The sequence below is a fragment of the Hibiscus syriacus genome, unplaced genomic scaffold (genome assembly GCF_006381635.1).
Source record: "Hibiscus syriacus cultivar Baekdansim isolate YM2019G1 unplaced genomic scaffold, ASM638163v2 tig00111330_pilon, whole genome shotgun sequence".
NCBI classification, from domain to species: Eukaryota; Viridiplantae; Streptophyta; class Magnoliopsida; order Malvales; family Malvaceae; genus Hibiscus; species Hibiscus syriacus.
Window position 1 is genome coordinate 9804626 of NW_024063059.1, and position 21476 is coordinate 9826101.

At 33.8% G+C, this 21476-nt stretch overlaps 2 long non-coding RNA genes across 2 annotated transcripts; both read right to left on the reverse strand.

Annotated features, from left to right (window-relative positions):
• Positions 1 to 10897: 10897 nt before the first annotated feature.
• Positions 10898 to 11714, reverse strand: LOC120158668. Its single transcript, XR_005519265.1, has 2 exons — positions 11566 to 11714; positions 10898 to 11155 (listed from the first exon to the last, which is right to left on the reverse strand). It is a non-coding gene; the product is annotated as an uncharacterized LOC120158668 (long non-coding RNA).
• Positions 11715 to 18674: 6960 nt separating this feature from the next.
• LOC120158710 lies at positions 18675 to 19460 on the reverse strand. The gene is made up of 2 exons (XR_005519271.1): positions 19342 to 19460; positions 18675 to 18999 (listed from the first exon to the last, which is right to left on the reverse strand). It is a non-coding gene; the product is annotated as an uncharacterized LOC120158710 (long non-coding RNA).
• Between the last annotated feature and the right edge of the window lie 2016 nt (positions 19461 to 21476).

Genomic DNA, 21476 nt, shown 5'->3' on the forward strand with positions numbered 1-21476 from the left:
CAGATTTTAGCTGGATCATGAAAAAGCTCATGAAAAGAATAAGGCTGTTGGGATCATGAAAAAGCTCATTGTCGATGGTTATTCTAATAATTTCTTAAAATATTTTTGTGCATAATGTGTGGATAAAAAGAAATATCTTTGTATAACTTGGGGGGTTATAGTAAATCATTTGTAGGGGTCATCTCTTGTGCTTGATAGCGGTTTACTGCTCTTCTTGGATAATAATACTTGATTTATCCAAAAAAAAAGAATTCAGTCCTCTCTTATTAGGCTATTGACAACAATGTTTGCCACGAAAATATTTAGAACATTATATGATACACAAATTGTATAAATTTCAATTTATACAATTTTTTTATTTTAACTTCTTTATTTTATTTAAAATTTTAAATTATAAATTTTAAAATTGAAAAACTTATAATATAATATATCAAATAATAACCCATTCTTATAGCTATAAAAGATTTGGAATGTGAGTGACGGTAAAGCAATAGAATTGGTAACGAAATTTAGAACCCATGTTTATTGCATGCATTTAATTTATTGTCGATTTTTTTTCTCTCACCAACAATGATAAGTTCAAATATACAAGGTTTGTTGTAATTGTGGACTTTATAAATAATATTTTAATCAATAGCGATAAAAATGGGAGTCCAAAATTTGTTTTTATTTTGTTTTAGTATTCAAATTTTATTTTTATTTTTCAAAATTATATTTAACCAATGGTAGATCTAGAAAAAAAATCAAAAATTTTCCTTGTGGGGCTTAGTGCATCTGTTCATGTACTTAACGTTTAGTTTATGTTTAAATTTGGTATGCAATATTAGAAAATTAACAGAATAATTGTTGTGATATTTATAATTTTTTAATGATAATATGACATTATTTTAAGGTGATACGTGAATATCATCGTTAATCTTTTAACGAAAAAGTATTAAAATGAAACATAAACTACATGTTAGATATGATTTAAAAAAACGTTGGATACAAAAATGAAACAAAAATAATAGTTCAGGTATTGCATGTGTAGTTTATCTAAAAATAAGTTGTAACATTATATTTGAATCTTGAAATCCAAATAATTTGAGCGTGTTTTGTGTTTGGGATTTTACCGTTCGCTCCCACAAAAAATGATTATATAAAACTTTTTATTACATTATCTTAGGTTATAAATTCCATTTATTTTATTTTTTACATATCATCTTTAAAATAAAAATTTATTTATTTTATATAAATAGGAATGTATGTGATTATTTTGAAATTAATTGTGACTAAATTAGTAACAAAAGAGTAAAAAAAATGAGATTTATAATTCTTATTGATTGGAATTATAGATTACATCATGAAGGGGCGTTTGGATCATGGATTTCAATATTACTGGTAAGAATATTTTTCCCCTTTATGATACCCACGTTTGGATGGTCAAGATTCCTAATAGGGGAGTAATAAAATATTCCCAAGAGATTCATTTTCAAATTTTACCAGGAATGCTAATCCCATGGTGGGCTTAGGTATTTTTTATTTTCCTTCAACTTGGACTAGAATACCCTAGAAACAAAAGATTTATTTCAAAAATACCCTTACTTTTATTTCAAAAGCTATAGTATATTATCATAAATTTATTATGATAACTTTATTTCAAAAATATTCCCAACTGGGAATTTTATTTATTTATTATCATAACTTTTTAAATATTAATTAAAATTAAAAGAATATATGGTATATTTACTCTTTTAATCTACCCATTTATCTTTTAAATTTTGTAAAAAAAATTATGTAAATTTTATGAATTTAAATTTAATAAAATATATATATATATATTAAAAATAATACAATAATATATTTTCTATGAATTGTTATATAAATATTTTCATTTGAATATTTAGAATTCAACTTGTTAAAAAATTATCATAAGGTCAATTTAGTAAAATAAGTATTCTGGTAATATTTTATTCTTTTAACCAAACATTGTAATCATACATTCCTGTCAAACAAACCAAACATAATAATGTAACATTCCCAGTAATGTGTAAGGTAATGTAACATTTCGGTAATCTTATTCCCGGAGATAATGTTACATTCCATGAACCAAACGCCCCTAAAAGATTTCTCCAATTTTCTATATCGATTAAGATTACAATTTTTGAGTGTTAAATTATTTTTTACTTTGTTTGTCTTGTCCATTTCCTATACCAACGCAAAAGCTAAAATATATTTATTATTAATTTGAAAATTTTTATTTATATATAAATGAATAGAAGAAATCCACTTGTATTATATATAATACATGTTTCGTTTGCGAATGTTTATGAAAAATGTTTTTGACCCAAAATTCTATTTAAAACGCAGAATTATTTCTAAGCAACTCATTTTCAACCAAAAATTCAAGTATGAAAAGTGATTATTGACTTAAATAAAAAAACCTAAAAAAACGGTGTTTTTATGTTAAAAAAATTCGTTTGGAAAAACATTCCCAAACGATCTCAAATTTATACAATTTCATAATATTCATATCATTAATATATTTACAATTTAATTGTTGAATTTCATATTTTGTTTAAATAGGCCATGCATATCAAATATTAAATAAATATAAATTATTTAGTTATTTATTATATATATAAAATTTACAATCATTATATTTATATTAATTAAAATATTATTTTGGATTAATATAATAAATACGTTAGATTAATTTAAAAATTTAAATGCATAATAAATATAATTATATAATAATTAAATTATTGAAATTATTAATCATAAATATAACTCATGAAAATATGTAAAATCCACTTAATTTTATAGTAATATAAATAAATCCCTATCGTAAATATATTTCTATATCTATAAACTTTTAATTAATTTCGATGATTATAAAACAATATATGTTTAAAATCTTTTTTGATCATTGACATTTGAAGGCTAAGGAAAGACGTTACCCGAAATGTTAAGTGCTATCTAAAACATTATTTTTTTTTACTGGAAATGTTAATATTGGGCGCTACCTAAATTAATGTTTAACATTTCCGGTAAAATGCTACCTAAAATATTATTTTTTTTCTACCGGAAATGTTAATATTAGGCACTATCTAAAATGTTTAACATTTCCGGTAAAGCGCTATCTAAAATATTTTTTATTCTACCGGAAATGTTAATATTGAGCTGTTGACGAAAACGGGTAAAGAAAACGAAAGAACACGAGAATTTTACGAGGTTCGGCAATGTGCTTACGTCCTCGGTGCCTAGGCGGCGCTAGAATTTTATTCAATGATATTTTAGGTCTAGGTTACATCTCTATTTATAATAGAAAACCCTGGTACATAATTACAAAATCAACCATGTACCGTACCGCGGGGGCTGCGCCCCCACACCCCCAACCCACATAATTTGTAACCCCACAACGAGACTTTTTATGAGCCATACATAACAAATCTCCACCTTGGCGAATATCCTGCCCCTTGGAAACTTCAATGTGGGTTGGGTTACCTTGCTTCTTTAACAACTCGAAACATTCAACAAGTCCAAGCAATGCTTGAACTTGTCTGTCGTAACTGGCTTGGTGAACATATCAGCGGCATTCTCATCAGTATGTACCTTCTGAAACAAAACCTCTCCAGATGCAACCAACTCTCTGATCTTGTGGAACCTTACATCAATATGTTTAGTTCTAGCACGATACACCTGATTCTTAGCCAAGTGAATAGCACTTTGATTATCACAAAGCAACTGAACTCCACCTTGTTGAACACCCAACTCCTTCACTAAACCAGTAAGCCATAAAGCTTCTTTTGCAGCTTCAGCCGCTGCCATGTATTCAGCTTCAGTTGTAGATAGTGCCACGACAGATTGAACAGTAGAATTCCAGCAAATAGGCCCTCCACCAAGAGTAAACACATACCCTGTCGTAGATCTTCTATTATCCAAGTCACCTGCATAATCTGAATCCACATATCCTACAACCAAAGGATTATCCCGCTGACTCCCAAAAACAATTCCATGTCCCACAGTACCCTTTAAGTACCGAAAGATCCACTTGACTGCATCCCAATGTTGCTTACCAGGTTTAGACATGTACTTACAAACTTGACTAACAGCATGAGCTAAATCAGGACGAGTACATACCATCGCATACATCAAGCAGCCAACAGCATTAGAATACGGAACCTTTGCCATATTTTCAGCTTCCTTATCTGTCTTAGGGCACTGTTCTGATGAGAGCTTAAAGTGATTCGCCAATGGAGTGCCAACTGGTTTCGCGCTGCTCATCGCAAACCTTTCTAGCATTTTCTCAACATAACCCCGTTGAGATAGCCGCAGTTTCCTTGAGTCTCTGTCCCTGCAAATTTCCATTCCAAGAATTTTCTTTGCAGCACCTAAATCTTTCATATCAAATTCCTGACTCAATAAAGTTTTCAAACCGATAACATCATCCATGTTCTTCGCAGCAATCAACATATCATCAACATACAGTAATAGAAAAATAAAAGAACCATCATCAAGGCTCTTAACATAGACACAACAATCATACTCACATCGGTTGTAGCCAATCTCGATCATATAGGAGTCAAACCGTTTATATCACTGTCTCGGAGACTGTTTTAACCCGTACAAAGATTTCTTCAATCTGCAAACTAAATGCTCGTTTCCAGGTTGAGTGAAACCTTCAGGTTGCCGCATGTAGATCTGCTCCTCTAAATCACCATGCAAAAAAGCAGTTTTAACATCCATCTGCTCTAAATGCAAATCCCAACTAGCCACCAATGCAAGTACTGCTCGGATTGAAGTGTGCCTGACCACAGGAGAAAAGATTTCATCATAATCAACTCCTTTCTGCTGTGAAAAACCCTTCGCTACCAAACGAGCCTTGAACTTCTCCCCCTCTTTTTCTGTTACTGCTGGTTTCTTCTTATACACCCATTTGCAACCAATCGGCTTCTTACCCTCAGGAAGGGGAACTAACTCCCATGTGCGATTGTGATTCAAAGACTCCATCTCCTCAACCATGGCTGCCATCCACTTGTCGTTTTCCTGACTAGTAACGGCATCATGAAAAGTAACTGGATCATCATTGCTAACAGTAAGTGCAAAAGATACCAAGTCTTCAAAACCCAATCTGTTCGGAGGCTTTATATTCGTCCGTCTCACCCTGTCTCTGGCGAGACTATAATCCTGCAAATCATCCGTAGTGGAACCACCAGAAGTCGGTTGAGAAGTTTCTGGTTTCTCAACTGGAAACTGCTCGAAATCTACCACTGTCGTGTCTTGCTTCTGCTGCAACATAGACTGTTCATCAAAAACGACATCTCTACTAATCACAACTTTCTTCGCAACTGGATCCCAGAACTTGAATCCTTTGACACCTTTCTTGTAACCCAGAAAAATGCACTCCTTCGATTTTGCATCAAGTTTGGATCTCTCATCAGCAGGTACATGCACATAAGCAGGACAACCAAAAATCCGTAAGTTATCAAAACTAACATCATGACCAGTCTATACCTCTTCTGCAACTTTCCCAGCCAGCGATGCCCTTGGCGATCTGTTGATAAGGTAACACGCCATGTTAACAGCCTCAGCCCAGAAGTGTTTGGGAAGCCCCGCATTCAACCGCAAACATCTGGCTCTTTCATTCAACGACCTGTTCATTCGTTCCGCAACACCATTCTGTTGTGGTGTCTTGCGCACTGTAAAATGCCTCTGAATCCCATGCTCCTTACAGAATTGTAGGAACTGTGAATCTGTGTACTCCGTACCATTGTCAGACCGCAAACACTTGATTTTTCGTCCTGTTTGGTTTTCTACCTCAGCTTTCCACAACTTGAACTTCTCAAAAACTTCAGATTTCTGTTTCAAAAAATACACCCAAACTTTCCGTGAAAAATCATCAATAAAAGTAACATAGTACCTAGATCCACCCAAAGACGATGTCGTGGAAGGCCCCCATACATCAGAATGCACATAATCAAGAATCCCTTGAGTTGTGTGCTTCGCAGTCTTGAAACGGACTTTAGTCTGTTTACCAAGAACACAATACTTGCAAAAATCGAGCTTACAGCTTTTGACACCATGCAACAAGTTTCTCTTGTGTAATTCTGCCATACCACGTTCACTAAGATGAGCAAGGCGCATATGCCACAATTTTGTCGTATCATCACAGGACTCAACAGAGTGAACTCCACCTGCAACGGTACTCCCTAACAATCTGTAGATATTCCCTGCAGTCATCTTGCCTTTCATCACAGTCAATGCTCCTTTAACAATCCGAATGGTTTCCCTATCCTCGTCAGCCTTAGGGATAAAACCATTCTTGTGCAAAGTGCCCAAGGAAATCAAATTCTTCTTCAAGTCTGGGATATGTCGAACACCACTCAACGTCCGAACGGAGCCATCGTGCATCTTAATTCTGACATCACCAATACCAACAATATTGCAACATCGATCATCACCCAAATAAACCGAACCAGAATTAACCGGCCTGTATGTCGAAAACCATTCCCTATTTGGCGTGATGTGATAAGAACATCCAGAATCAAGAATCCAAGCATCCGTCAATTGTGTCGTTGAAATAGAAAGCATATCACCCTCACTGCAATCAGAAGTATCATCCTCGACCACGTTCACAGACTTGGATGAGCCATCACGCTTCTCATCGGTCTGCTTTTTCAACTTCGGACAGTCTCGCTTCATATGTCCCGCCTCCTTGCACTTGTAACAGTGAATCGTCTTCTTATCCCTGGATTTGGATCTGGAATTCCGCTTCCCGGACCCTGCCTTCTCTGGCTTCCGTCCACGATCTCGATTACCCTTGACATATAAGCTATCGGCTTGAGAGCTTTCCCCTGCATTCTGCTTCCGCTGGTTGTGAGCCAACAAGGCTGCAGTAATCTCCTCAACGTTGATAGTCTCTTTCCCATATGTAAGAGTAGTCACCATGTGTTCGTAAGAGGAAGGCAACGAACACAACAGAATCATCGCTCTGTCTTCATCCTCAATTTTCACATCAAGCCGAGCCAGATCAGAAACGATTTGATTGAAGACATTCACGTGTTGCGCCAAATCGTGATCGTCCTGCATCTTCAGCCCATACAGCCGCTGCTTCAGATACAGTTTTGTCGTTAAGGATTTGGACATAAACTGACTTTCCAACTTCCTCCAAATTTCGTCTGGAGACGATAGATGCATGACGTGATACATGACCTCGTCCGCCAAGCATAATCGTATGGTTCCTGCCGCTCGCTGCTGCAATTCTTCCCAATCTTCCTCATCCATCGACGCCGGCTTTGTAGGTCGCAAAGCCTTCAAGATCCCTTGCTGCGCCAATAGATCCTTCACCCTCGTTTGCCATAATCCGAAGTTACCCTGACCATCGAATTTCGCGACTTCGAATTTTGCTCCTGACATCTGATACCAATTGTTGACGAAAACGGGTAAAGAAAACGAAAGAACACGAGAATTTTACGAGGTTCGGCAATGTGCTTACGTCCTCGGTGCCTAGGCGGCGCTAGAATTTTATTCAATGATATTTTAGGTCTAGGTTACATCTCTATTTATAATAGAAAACCCTGGTACATAATTACAAAATCAACCCTGTACCGTACCGCGGGGGCTGCGCCCCCACACCCCCAACCCACATAATTTGTAACCCCACAACGAGACTTTTTATGAGCCATACATAACATGAGCTATACCTAAAATGTTGTTTTACCGGAAATTAGGTAGTGAAATTAACATTTTCAGTAAAAAAAATATTTTAGATAGCGTTTTACCAAAAATATTAAAAAAATATTAACAATTCTAGTAGGACCTTTCGTTAACTGTATATTAAGGCTTCCGTACAGCAAAACTACTCAACTTAATATATAATAAAAAATTTAAAATTTATTATTTAATCTAGTGACAACGCAAAAGTATCCCGTTTAAGCAACAGATTTGACAATATAATGCATGAATTTGAATGAAACAATGCTGGAGGCCAACAATATATTAAAAATGCGGAGAAGCAATGGCATGTAGATTTGGTAATATTTGGAAATATAAGAAAAGAGAAGGTGTTAAATGTATCTGAGAAAACTTGGGATCTATCAATTCAGTGTATAAAACCCCCCAGGTACCATCAGCCGACCCATCACCTCAATTTCTGATCCTCACAAAAGTTAACCCTCTGTTCTCATTCAAATTAAATGCATCTTCGAACCCTTTAACAGCCCTTCTCTCTCTCACACACACCACATTCTAAACCATGCCCACTGTTTAATAAACATGCGTGCCTACACAATTCTTGTACTGAAATTAAACATGAAATTGAAATAAACTTGCAATTTTGGTTTGGTGAAAATTCATTAGGATTAATATAAAATAACATTTATCTTAAGATAATTTTTAATCCTTTGATATTGAACGTATAATATGCATGATACTCGAACCTGAGACATAAAAAAATAACATCAATCCCTTCACCAAGATAACTCGATTAGTGTAAAAATTATTTCAATTTCCCGGCTTTGCAGCTTTAAGATTTGTGTAAACCTGGTGTATTTAAGGGTACTTTTGCCATCAATGACTATACTAAAGAGCAATAGTTAAGACGACATCTTATAGATAAGGATTCAAACATGTTGATTAATTCTTCCCCCAATTTGTAATATATCAAAAACAAATTATATAACTCTGTCAAATATAAACTCTGTCTCTCTCTCTCTCTCTCTCTCTATGCATTGAAATCGAGCAAACAAGGATTTGGCGAGCCCCATCTTGTGTGCATTCTAAGTAGGGATTCGTAGTTGATTGAGTGAAAATTTTTGCTCGAATTTATTTTATTTTTAAAATTTCATTTGATTTTTTAAATCAAGTTTCTAAAATTGGTAGAATTAAATTATATTTATTTAAGTTATTTTTTAAAAAAAATAAATAAGTTAAACATTTATCGACAAAATTACTAAATTTCAGTTAAAACATATAAATTAGAGAACGAGCATTTAGAAGCTACTTTCAAAGCAAAACAATAAACTTTAGCATGATAAACTAGATTTTATAATTTACTTGTTTAATAGTTAAAGTTAATAAAACTTTTATTAAATCCAGAATTAATTATTGTATAACTTAATATATTTTATATATTTGAAAATTTTGAATTTTGTTTTGAATATTTGGTTTTGAGGATCAATTTACATTTTTTTAAACACCTGATAAGGATTTAAGGGATTGTAGTTTGTTAATAGATTTTCTTGAGTATTTAAGTTATAAAATTTCGACTCAATTTAAATTCAAAAAATTAAATTATTTATTTAAATTGGTTTAAAAACACAATAATTCGATTTGATTAACTTGAAATCTAAATTTTCAAGTTTGATCGAATTTTACTCAATTCATTTCTAAGTTCATATTTTATTCTAGTTTATGTTCCATTATATCTGAGTCTTATTAAAAAATATTTTAATTATGAGTTCGATTGTACTTTGTAATAATTAATTCTTATGATAATTATTTAGATATACATTATTTGTATTTATATTTCGGCTTAATACACTTTAAAACATTTAAATTATATCTCAAATTGACTTTTAGTGCCTAAAGAATTTTTTGTTAAAAATAGGTGTCTAATGTTTTATATGTTACACTTTTAGATGCCCATCGTTAAAAAAATTGTTAAGTGACACGTGACATGCTTATTTTATATATTTTTTTTAAAATAAAATATTATTTAAAAAATTTAAAAATCTAAACGTGACACATGTCACTTAACAATAGACACCTAAAACTATAATGGAGAAAACATTAGACACCTATTTTAACGAAACTTTTTTAGACATCAAAAGTCAATTTATGGTATAATTTAGACACCTAAAATTGTATTAAACCCTTTAATTTTCATAATATATATGTGTGAGAGATGAAATCCAACAAGGTAATATAATTTATTTTTAGTTTTACATTGATTTAAAATTATTGAATGAGTTTAAATTGTTGATTCATATTAAAAGTTAAAAATAAAAATATTTTATAGAAAAATAAATAATCTTTATTATCAATCTACACTCATCAAATAATATTAAATTATGATAATTTTTTACACTATATAATTAGGGGATGTTTAGAATGTAATATATGTTCATAATTTTTTAAACTATTGATAATGCACATACATACCCTATAACCACAATCGTTTAAGTCCAAAACTTCTCAAAAGAACAATACTGCATTTAATCATTAAGATTACTTAATGAATTCTAAGTAGATCATATATATATATATACACACACAAACCCCTACTGTCTGTCGTAACACTTGAAAGAAAAGGAAAATAAGCCAACTCCCGCACTCTAATGAAATTGCAACCTCCCCATCAAACATAATGAGAATCAGCTTTTGAGTAACTAATTACACAAAGAATTAGCACGGATTAAATAATTTCGGTGATTAAATAGATAAATGTTATTGTTAAAGATTTTAGATTTGAGTCAGGATGAAACCCAGATTAAGAATTCACAAGGGTCGAAATATTAAACTTTTTAAAAAACATATAATGACTTATTAAGTATTTAAACTTAAAATTCAAAAGACAATGTTTATTTTGTCTAATATTTAAACTTATAATGACCTAAATTATTATTAGACCCAAAAATTGAGAATTTAGTTCGACACCTACATGATTAAACATTTAATAAATTCTTTTTTTTTAATTAGAATACTTATTTTTACATGAATTAAAATATTATTAGGTCAAAATCTATCAAAAGTAATTTTTTTACAGGGGTCGAGCCCCTTTGGGTCCCAAGAGAGTTCTACTGCTGGTTTGAGTACGTTATCTATAAAGATATTTGAATGTTTATTATTAAATAACTGTAGACACTAAATTTCGTCCACTTCCATTCGATATACATCATTAGGTTATATAATATAATTATAAATTATATTTACGTTATTATTTATTTTATTTTTACATTGTGGCAGGCCTGAACCTATGGCCCAGAATTATTACAAAGCTGCCCAAAGACCAACAAATCCCAGTGGCCCAATGCATTAGTAGCCCGTTTTACAGAGAACCCAAGACCTGCTGAAACACCTGGAGCCTCGAACCGGTGAACTAGGGTTTGGAAACCCTAGTTTCTCCTCACTATGTTTCCATGTTAGCGCCGCAAGCCTGTATCATAATGCTCAGCTGAGTCCCTCGGTCAAACGCCCGATTTTCACGGCGCCAACGCCCATCACCGAGGATTTCGGCACCCATCAACAACAAACAAACCGTGGTGTTAGTTTCTCACTAGGAATCAAACACCAAAAGATAGGGGCATTCGAACCCTATAAATACCTTTGTAATCGACTATTTTAGGGAGGAACAGGCAGAGAGATTTACATACAAAAACACACGGTTTTACTCAAGTATTACACACGAAAAATACTAGGAAAGCACTAGAGAAGAGGGAGGGAAATACAGAGCACTTACACACGTTTACACGAAAAAATACGAGAAAAACTAGAAATATTTCGGGGGGGTCTCGAACAAAGAAAAAATACAAGAGAAGAGTTATTTCGAACGAAAAAAAATACAGAAAATGGGAAGATTCTTACCTTGTACGGGTGGTGGAGTCCAAAGGTCGCTGATCTCTGGAGAGTTTCGAAGATAATCGATGTTTTGCTTCACGAGGCTGTTGAGGTGTTCAAATACAGTCCCCTTTTGAAAAAGCTTTTGTTATGTTGAAAAGGAAAGCTACCAAATTAGCTGGACTATTATGGTTTTATGGGTTAGTGTGCATTTCAGAAAATATACATATTTTATTATTTCGTGCAGTGTGCTTTTCTTTTTAAATGAAAAAAAATGCTTTTGTTTTTAATTCTTTATGGGTGGAGACCAACGTTCATGTCACTAAAAAGGCTCGCATGATCACCAAGTTGTCATTTAAAAATTGATAGTAAGTTTCTTAATTTCTTAGTTAGGAAATAATGAGACTTGGCCTGCCTAATACAAATATTACAAGGATATATAACATGATTCTGTTGTTGAGATTTTTGACTTTAATTCCCTATTTCATAAAATATACATATTCTATTATTATTTCGTGCACTTGCATTTCATAATATATATATATATATATATATATATATATATATATATATATATATTCTTAATTACTTCATGCATTCTGTTTCCATGTTAGCGGTTCCAATTGGCATATGTGATTTCCTTAAATGATACACGTGGTTTATTGATACCATTTCTAGGGTAGATATAGGAAAATATAATTGTTATATTTTTTTTTGATTTTTTAGAGAAATTTCGACCAATCAAAGGTAAGCAGTTCGAATCGAATTTTTAATTTTTGCATTTAAAGACAACCGACAAATTAATTGGTACCGAAAGAGCGGTTCAAGGGTGCTAATTCTTCCTTGACCGTAATCGACTCTCGAACTCGACACATTTTTGGAAAAACACAGATCAGGTAAGATGGTTTCCGATCCACCTAAATATCATTTTAAAGTGATCGGTGGTGACTCCAACTCATTTAAGTCGAAGCCCAATTCCGGGCCCAACCGAAAGACGGTTCTGACAGCTTGGCGACTCTGCTGGGGATAGGTAAGTGAGTCAGACCGAAATTAATTTTCGGTTGTCTTTTTTATGCAAAAATAATAAATTTTAATTTATTTATTCGATTCCAATTATTTATCTTTGATTATTTTTCAAATAAATAGTTGTACTGACATTTTTTAATGATTTTAGATTTTTTTAAAATTGTCATCTCTAGCTCTATACCCGAGCTCCGAAACCTTTTAAGTGGGGGTGAAAGCAACGCCTTCGTGGGAATTTATTCTCCGTATGGGCCTAGCAAGTAACCTTCGGGATTCATATACTTTATGTCTTCGTGTTAATTTATTCTCCGTATGGGCATAAGGGAATGTATCATCTCGAGTTTAACTTTGTCCACATAAGCTTGTAATGGGCTTAGGACTAAGGTCTGGTAAGCCCAAGGGGGCACCAGCAAGGAGAACTCGTGTACCTTTTTAGAAACTAAACCGGGAGAGTACATGGAATTAGAGCCCACCCCAAAACCTCATTCCAAACCCTAAGCTGCTTTGTTTCATGCTTTATTTTCTGTTCAAAGCATGCGAACTAGACAAATATGCGGTTAGGATTTGTTTGAAATTAGCATGCGGGATAGAGATCATGTCCGGGTAGGAATTAAAGCATGTGGTGAAGAACTTTTTCATAATTGTTTTCATTATTATCACCTCACTAACTCCTTTCATTTTTGTTTTTTTAATTTTATTTTCATCACTTGCATCATTTAAAAGAGGTGTTGATCTACCAAAAACGTGTTTGTTAAACATGAATAATCTGCATTAATGGACAAAGGGGTTGTAATACAAGAGATAAAAATATAGCGGATAGTCTACAAGGCGACTATGTGTCACATTCAATTCAGAAGGCGTGGTACCCACAATTGAAGAGTATATCACTCTGCTGTGTTATAAAGGACTTAGAATGAATTGGGTCTACATCAAGCACAATGAAAGTCTATCTTGGAATAACTGACTAGCAGAGGTTGCAGGGGCAAGATGAAGGTCACTGATCTTGGGAGTCCCTTCAAAGACAATAATGGCAAAACGATAGCTGAAATTGGAGACCATTGCTGATGAATTCAAGAAACAGACAAATGGACTTCACATAGTTCCTATCAATGAAGGGCTCTAATGGCGTATTTGTTGGGAATAGGCTCAACAAAAGATAAATGCCCAAGATACAGTCATTCGAGACTTCTTGGGCCAGTACAAAAAATAACTCAACATTTGTACGGTTCATCCAGAGAAGCCGGAGCTGTTCGACATGTTATTCAACCGGTGAAAGACTAAGGCAGAAGACTAGTCAACATATCAGAAGCTGTCTGGATATTTTTGTTTCTTAAAAGATTAAACACTTTTTCCCCAATAAGGATTATTCATAATAACAAGCACATTCTTTTGGATCAATGCCTCGAACATTTCATGTATCATGTATTCTTGCATATTTTGCATAATTTTCCTTTTTTCATTGCATTCACATGAACTAACAAGAGATTTTCATAACAGAAGGGTACAAACACTGGACATACCTACACAAGCTTCAGACATGTGTCATCCTCATTCAAACCAAAAAAGAATATGGAAGCCAGAATTACTCAGATCGAATAGAACATGTTGAAGCTCCAGAGATAGTTAGAAGAAAAGATAAATCAGAATAGCCGGAGTACCCTAGATGTAATCACGAAAGGCCAAGAGTCCTTGATCGATCAGATCGTTGCCAAGTTAGTCGGCCTATGTCAGACAAGTGCTCCTGGGGCAGGCTCATTGGAAGGGTAACCATTCCACCTACCCACCAAGTGGTTGTCTCACCCAGAATCTTACCAGGACTTCAAGATAATTCAGATATTTACTGCATTCCAAAATTTGATGAAGAGGTCAAAACAATGAGGGTAGAAATTACCATTAAACTAGGAGGTAGGACTAGTGGAAAACCTTCTCTAAAGAAAAAAGAAAGAGAGATCATCAACATTTCAAAATCATTTGCAGCTGTACCTTCTTTTAGGCAAGAACCAAGGAGAGAAAAGGAGGATTTTGATCTCATTCCCATGACATACAAGGAGCTCTACCAATAACTGTTTGACGCACCTGTGGTGTCACCCTATCTCGAGATACCTCTGGAGCCCCCATACCCCAGGTAGTATGACAAAAATACGCACTGTGAATATCATGGCGGTGTTCTGGGGTATGCTATTGAAAATTGTCTCCCCTTTAAGAGGGTTATCCAAAGGATGCGCAACAGGGGTTGGATTCATTTTAATAATTCAGAATCACCCCACGTTGCACAGAACCCTCTACCTAATCATCGAGAGAATAAGGAAAATTCAATCACCGAGGAAAAGGGTAAAAAGGCCAAAACTAGAGTTTTCGAAGTGAAGACACCTCTTGCTTGGGTATGGAGGCAAATGATAAATGCGGGGTTTCTTGCACCACATCCTAGCACATCAGATTCCAAAGGTGGCAGTCATTGTTGTTATCACAATGAAGATGGACATGATGTACAAGAATGTGCCGAATTTAGAGCTTTGATCCAGCTAATGATGAACAGAAAAGAGATGAAATTTTATGATGAAAGCAATGACACTCTCAAAACAGAAATAGTCAAGACAAATGGGGCATCCTGTTGAAGCCTTATTCAATTTTGAGGCATTTTGTTTGAATTTGTTTTTTTCATCTTTTTTTCAAATTTTTTTGTAAAAAAATTTGAATAAATTTATGTTACTTTAATGATGAAGAGCAATGAATCACATTTGCAAACTTGCAATTCTTTGAATATTAACTGAATTAAGAAACTCTGTAAATGGTTCAAAGTTACAGATCTTTGACAAAGTAACATGATTTAAAACAAGAACCTTGACCTTACCGAGAATATGCCCTCAAACATCATACCTTGCTCTTGCAATTAACCAATATAACTTTTTCCTTTTATAAGGTGCGGACAACATGGGGCATCCTTTTGCATATGACATTACTATGCTTTTTATTTAAGACATTCAATGATGACCATTATCTTTATAGATGGAATAGTTGAGTAAGTGAATCTAGTTTAGGTCAGTTGCTTGAAAATTGAACTCTAAAGATAAAATTTTTGACTTTCAATAACACCTAGACTATAACAGGTTCTTCTTGACAATCTTAAGAAATTAAATCCGTAAAGCTGAGTTATTCCACTAAGGCAATTGGTTACATAGGAAACTCGAAAGCCCTGGCTTTATGAATAGATTGCATTCAAACCATGACATTGCTCGGACACTTGGCAATTCGGTGTTTGCTCCACTACTTTTGTCAGGCCGAAGACTATGTGATGAGATGAACCCTTTAGTTAAACCCGATAAAAGTGATTATAATGCTAAGTTGTCCCTCTAAAGCAATTGGTTAAACACCCCGACTTTATGGATTCAGCTAGCCAGACAATGATAAATTAAATCAAATTTATCTAAGCAAGAAATTTTCGGTAATGATGGACTAAGGGAGTTAAGGAACACCTGTTATAGTCAAATTCACACGAGCACTCAAGAATTTCATCTTTAGACTGATATTTTTGCACTACCGTAGTTAGAGGAACTTACAAAACTTGAACAAATGGAAGATTTCAGAGGAATGAAATAAAAGGTCTAGTAATTGATCATGCTAGTTGCGTCATTTTGTCCGCACCCAATTAAAATGCCAAACCAAAAAATATGTTGCGATATTTCAAAAAATGGCATTTTGGGTGACCGAAACCTTAGAAAGGAGGCTAACCTAAAACCAATTCATCCATTTGAACATTTGTCAAAGAGTTGTAACTTTGAAAGCGTTAAAAGTTCTATTGATTCCTTTGATATTCTTTGAACTCACGTTTATAATTTGATTCAATTGCAAAGAATATTTTATAGAATTTTTATCTTTTTCCCTCCTAAAACAAGAAAAATGAGGAAAACATTTTCAAACAGGATAGTCTCAAATATGAAAGGCCTGTAAAGCCAAAGCTCGAGAAGCAGATGGGGCACGATCGATTCCATGGACTAGATTGGCAGGCAAAGCTGAGGCTCCATCCAAGAAAAAACAGAATTAATTCATGTTGCAAGCATCTTAGACATACTTAAGAGCATCGTATCTATGTTTTTTAGCATACATAGTTTTTTGCAGTTTTTTGAGTCAAGTCTCAACTTCAAGATGAAAGATACTCGATTCAAAAATTGATGGTGGTTTCTCAAATTCACAGCGAAAGGGTGATTGTCAACAAACAACTTTCCGAGTCTCGTTCAGAGTCAATTTCAACTTCACAGCGAAGGATATTGTACTCGAATAGACACAATTTGATTTCAACTCCACGACGGAGGATATCCAACTCTAAACAACATTCAATACTTGGATTTTAACTTCACGACATGGATATTCAAGTCAAGGCTCAACTTCACGGCGAAGGGGCCATCCACGATTTTAACTCCACGACGGAGGATATCGTACCCACAGATCCACGATTTCAACTCCACAATGGAGGATATCGTGCCCACTTAACCATAATTTCAACTTCACAATGAAGGATATCGTGCCAACTCTAGATTGGATTTCAATTTCACGACGAATGATATCCAATTCAAAGCTCAACTTCACGGAGAAGGGGCTTTCCAGTTTCATTTAGAGCCAATTTCAACTTCACTACGAAGGATATTGGACTCGAAACAGTACAAGCTTGGATTTCAACTTCACGACGAAGGATATTAAAGTCAAGGCTCAACTTCACGACGAATGTGCCATCCATGGTTTCAACTTCACGACGAAGGGAATCGTGTACACAAACAACATTCATCTTTAGATTGGATTTCAACTTCACGACTAAGGATATCCAATTCAAGGCTAAACTTTACAACGAATGGTCCATCTACGGTTTCAACTTCACGACGAACAGAATCGTACCCATCAACAACATTCATCTTCAAGAACAAGCAGATTATCGATTGCCTTTGAGATTGATTCTCTGGAAACAAGGGGGCGCTTGAGACTAATTTACTCAAAACAAAGTTCTGTATCTCTTGAGACAGTTTCTCTTGAAACAAATTTTATCTCTCTTGAGACAGTTTCCCTTGAAGCAAATTTTGTCTCTCTGAAGACAGTTTCCCTTGAAACAAAATCTTTGAATCTGTTTTCCTTGAAACAAATTCCGTCTCCCTTGAGACAGTTTCTTTTGGAACTAAGTTTTGTCTCTCTTGGGACATTTTCCCTTGAAACAAAATCTTTGAAGCTGTTTTCCTTGAAACAAATTTCGCCTCCCTTGAGACAGTTTCTTTTGGAATTGTCTCTCTTGAGACAGTTTCCTTTAAAACAAAATCTTTGAAGTTATTTTCCTTAAAACAAATTTCGTTTCCCTTGAGACAGTTTTCTTTTGGAACAAAAATCTTTGAATCTATTTCCCTTGAAACAAATTTTGTCTCTCTTGAGACAGTTTCTCTTGAAACAAAATCTTTGAATATATTTTCCATTAAACAAATTCCGTCCCACTCAAGATAGGTTTTTTGAGACAGTTTCTCTTGAAACACAAAAAAAACTTTTAAAAATGTTTCTCTTGAATCATAAAAGATCTTCGGGTTCGACTACGCTCAGCTCAAAGGCACATCATTTGCAGCATAGCTTAAGTCAATAAGGGCTATCCGCCAACCAAAGACCTTCGAGTTCGATTACACTCAACTCAAAGCCAAATCAAATTTACAGCATAACTCAAGGCAAGAAGGACTATCTGTTAACAAATTTATCGAGTTTGATTCCATTCAGCTCGATGACACCTCAATCACACTACTTTCCAGTAAAATTTTTAGCCAAGGTCTTTAAATCGGGATAAGACCAAAGTGGACTATAATTTGGCAATAAGAAGTCATATTCTGATTCAAATTCTGAATTACGACTTCAATTCCATATCATTTCAAGATGGACTCGACTTCACAACGGATGAGTCATCCGAAACTCAATTCGACAGGAAGTTATTTTTAATTGAAATACCATATTCAATTTTCAACTCCACCGAACGAAAATTTGTGTCTATTTATCTTTGTCCTACTTTTCGTTCTCCGAAAAAGGATAAATAGGGGCAACTGTAGACACTAAATTTCATCCACTTTCATTCGATATAATCATTAGGCTATATAATATATTTATAAATTATATTTACGTTATTATTTATTTTATTTTTACATTGTGGCAGGCCTGAACCTATGGCCCAGAATTATTACAAAGCTGCCCAAAGACCAACAAATCCCAGTGGCCCAATGCATCAGTAGCCCGTTTTGCAGAGAACCCAAGGCCTGCTGAAGCACCTGGAGCCCCGAACCGGTAACTAGGGTTTAGAAGCCCTAGTTTCTCCTCACTATGTTTCCAAGTCAGCGCCGCAAGCCTCCCTCACACTGCTCAGCCGAGTCCCTCGGTCAAACGCCCGATTTTCACAACGCCAACGCCCATCACCGAGGATTTCAACACCTATCAACAACAAACAAACTGTGGTGTTAGTTTCTCACTAGGAATCAAACACCAAAAGATAGGGGAATTCGAACCCTATAAATACCTTTGTAGTAAACTATTTTAGGAAGGAACGGACGGAGAGATTTACACAAAAAACACACGGTTTTACTCAAGTATTACACGCAAAAAATACTAGGAAAACACGAGAGAAAATGGAGGGAAATACAAAGCACTTACACACGTTTACACGAAAAAATCTGAGAGAAACTAGAAATATTTCGGGGGGGTCTCGAACAAAGAAAAAATACAAGAGAAGAGTTACTTCGAACGAAAAAATACCGAAAATGGGAAGATTCTTACCTTGTACGGGTGGTGGAGTCCAAAGGTCGCTGATCTCTGGAGAGTTTCGAAGATAATCGATGTTTTGCTTCAGGAGGCTGTTGAGGTGTTCAAATACAGTCCCCTTTTGAAAAAGCTTTTGTTATGTTGAAAAGGAAAGCTACCAAATTAGCTGGACTATTATGGTTTTATGGGTTAGTATGCATTTCAGAAAATATACATATTTTGTTATTTCGTGCAGTGTGCTTTTCTTTTTAAATGAAAAAAAAGGCTTTTCTTTTTAATTCTTTATGGGTGGAGACCAACGTTCATGTCACTAAAAAGGCTCACATGATCACCAAGTTGTCATTTAAAAATTGATAGTAAGTTTCTTAATTTCTTAGTTAGGAAATAATGAGACTTGACCTGCCTAATACAAATATTACAAGGATATATAGCATGATTCTTTTGTTGAGATTTTTTACTTTAATTCCCTATTTCATAAAATATACATATTCCAATATTATTTCGTGCACTTGCATTTCATAATATATATATATATATATATATATATATATATATATATATATATATATATTACTTCATGCATTCTGTTTCCATGTTAGCTGTTCGAATTGGCATATGTGATTTCCTTCAATGATACACGTGGTTTATTATACCATTTCTAGGGTAGATATAGGAAAATATAATTGTTATATTTTTTTTATTTTTTAGAGAAATTCTGACCAATAAAAGGTTAGCAGTTCGAACCGAATTTTTAATTTAAATTTTTAATTTTCGCATTTAAAGACAACCGACAAATTAATTGGTACCGAAAGGGCAGTTCAAGGGTGTTAATCCTTCCTTGACCGTATTCGACTCCCGAACTCGACACATTTCTGGAAAAACCCAGATCAGGTAAGATGGTGTCCGATCCACCTAAATATCGTTTTAAAGTGATCGGTGGCGACTCCAACTCATTTAAGTCGAAGCCTAACTCCGAGCCCAACTGAAAGACGGTTTTGACAATGACTAATATTTTTAACATATATTATATTATAATCCTCTATAATAATAAAAAATATTTACACTAAGAATTATAACTCTTTGCATGCATGATCAACGTTCAAACAACTTGATGGATCCATTATTAATAATTCAGTGAGTCAGGTAGTTTAAAAGCTTTCCCATTGCCGACAAATATATAGAAAGCAATTAAATAATGTAAATGTGGATTATATTTTGGTAACAATTATGGAGTTTGATCACGTTTTATAAATCTTGTTGTGAAACAAACGATCCAACCTTACATTTCTGTCTCGTCCAAATATTCAAACCATGACCAAGCCTTGAGCCTCAACAACACAATATCTATTTAGATTTGTGAGTCACAAATGGGGCACTAGTGACGGTGCTCTTGTCCTTTCCAACTTCTTAATTTGTGGGCTTTTCTATATATATTATATTACAGGTGTTTTAAAAAATAAAATTTTTATCGATCATTTATGTTAGAAATTGTTGAATATTTATAAAACTATATTTTATGAATTTTTAACTTTTTAAAATTATTCTTTTAGGTCTACATTTAAATTAAGAAAAGAATTGAATTCAAGAATTAATTATGAGAACAGAAGATAAAAATATCCTTACAATGCTTAAAATTGATACCTTATTAAATTATATGTTGCCTCAAATTTTCAGAAGTTACAAATTCAAATTTAAAATATGATCTCGAAAGTGAAATATGATGAAAAAAAAATTAAATAATGGAGTGAACTTATTTTAAAACAAAAATACTATCCTTTTGAATGTATTATTTAATTATAAATAATTAAACCTCGAACCAAAAAGCTATCCTTTTGAGCATTAGCCTTTCTTTGGAAATTAACCATATTACATGTCAATTAACCCTTTTTGTTCTTATGTTTGAACCAGAACCAAAGAAATACATCATTTTATTTACTTGAAATTTAATAAAATCAAGTTAGAAAAAAATCAAAAGACAAATGAAAGAGAGTGAGGAAAAAAAAGGTTCTCAGATGACTTAGTTGTCTAATTCTCTAGATATTTTGACTTGAGTTAAGAGAATAAAGATAATTGTCAGATAAGAAGGGTAAGGAGTCATTTGATTAATAAACTTAAATTTATGAGTTAACTATATGATTGATCACTTATTT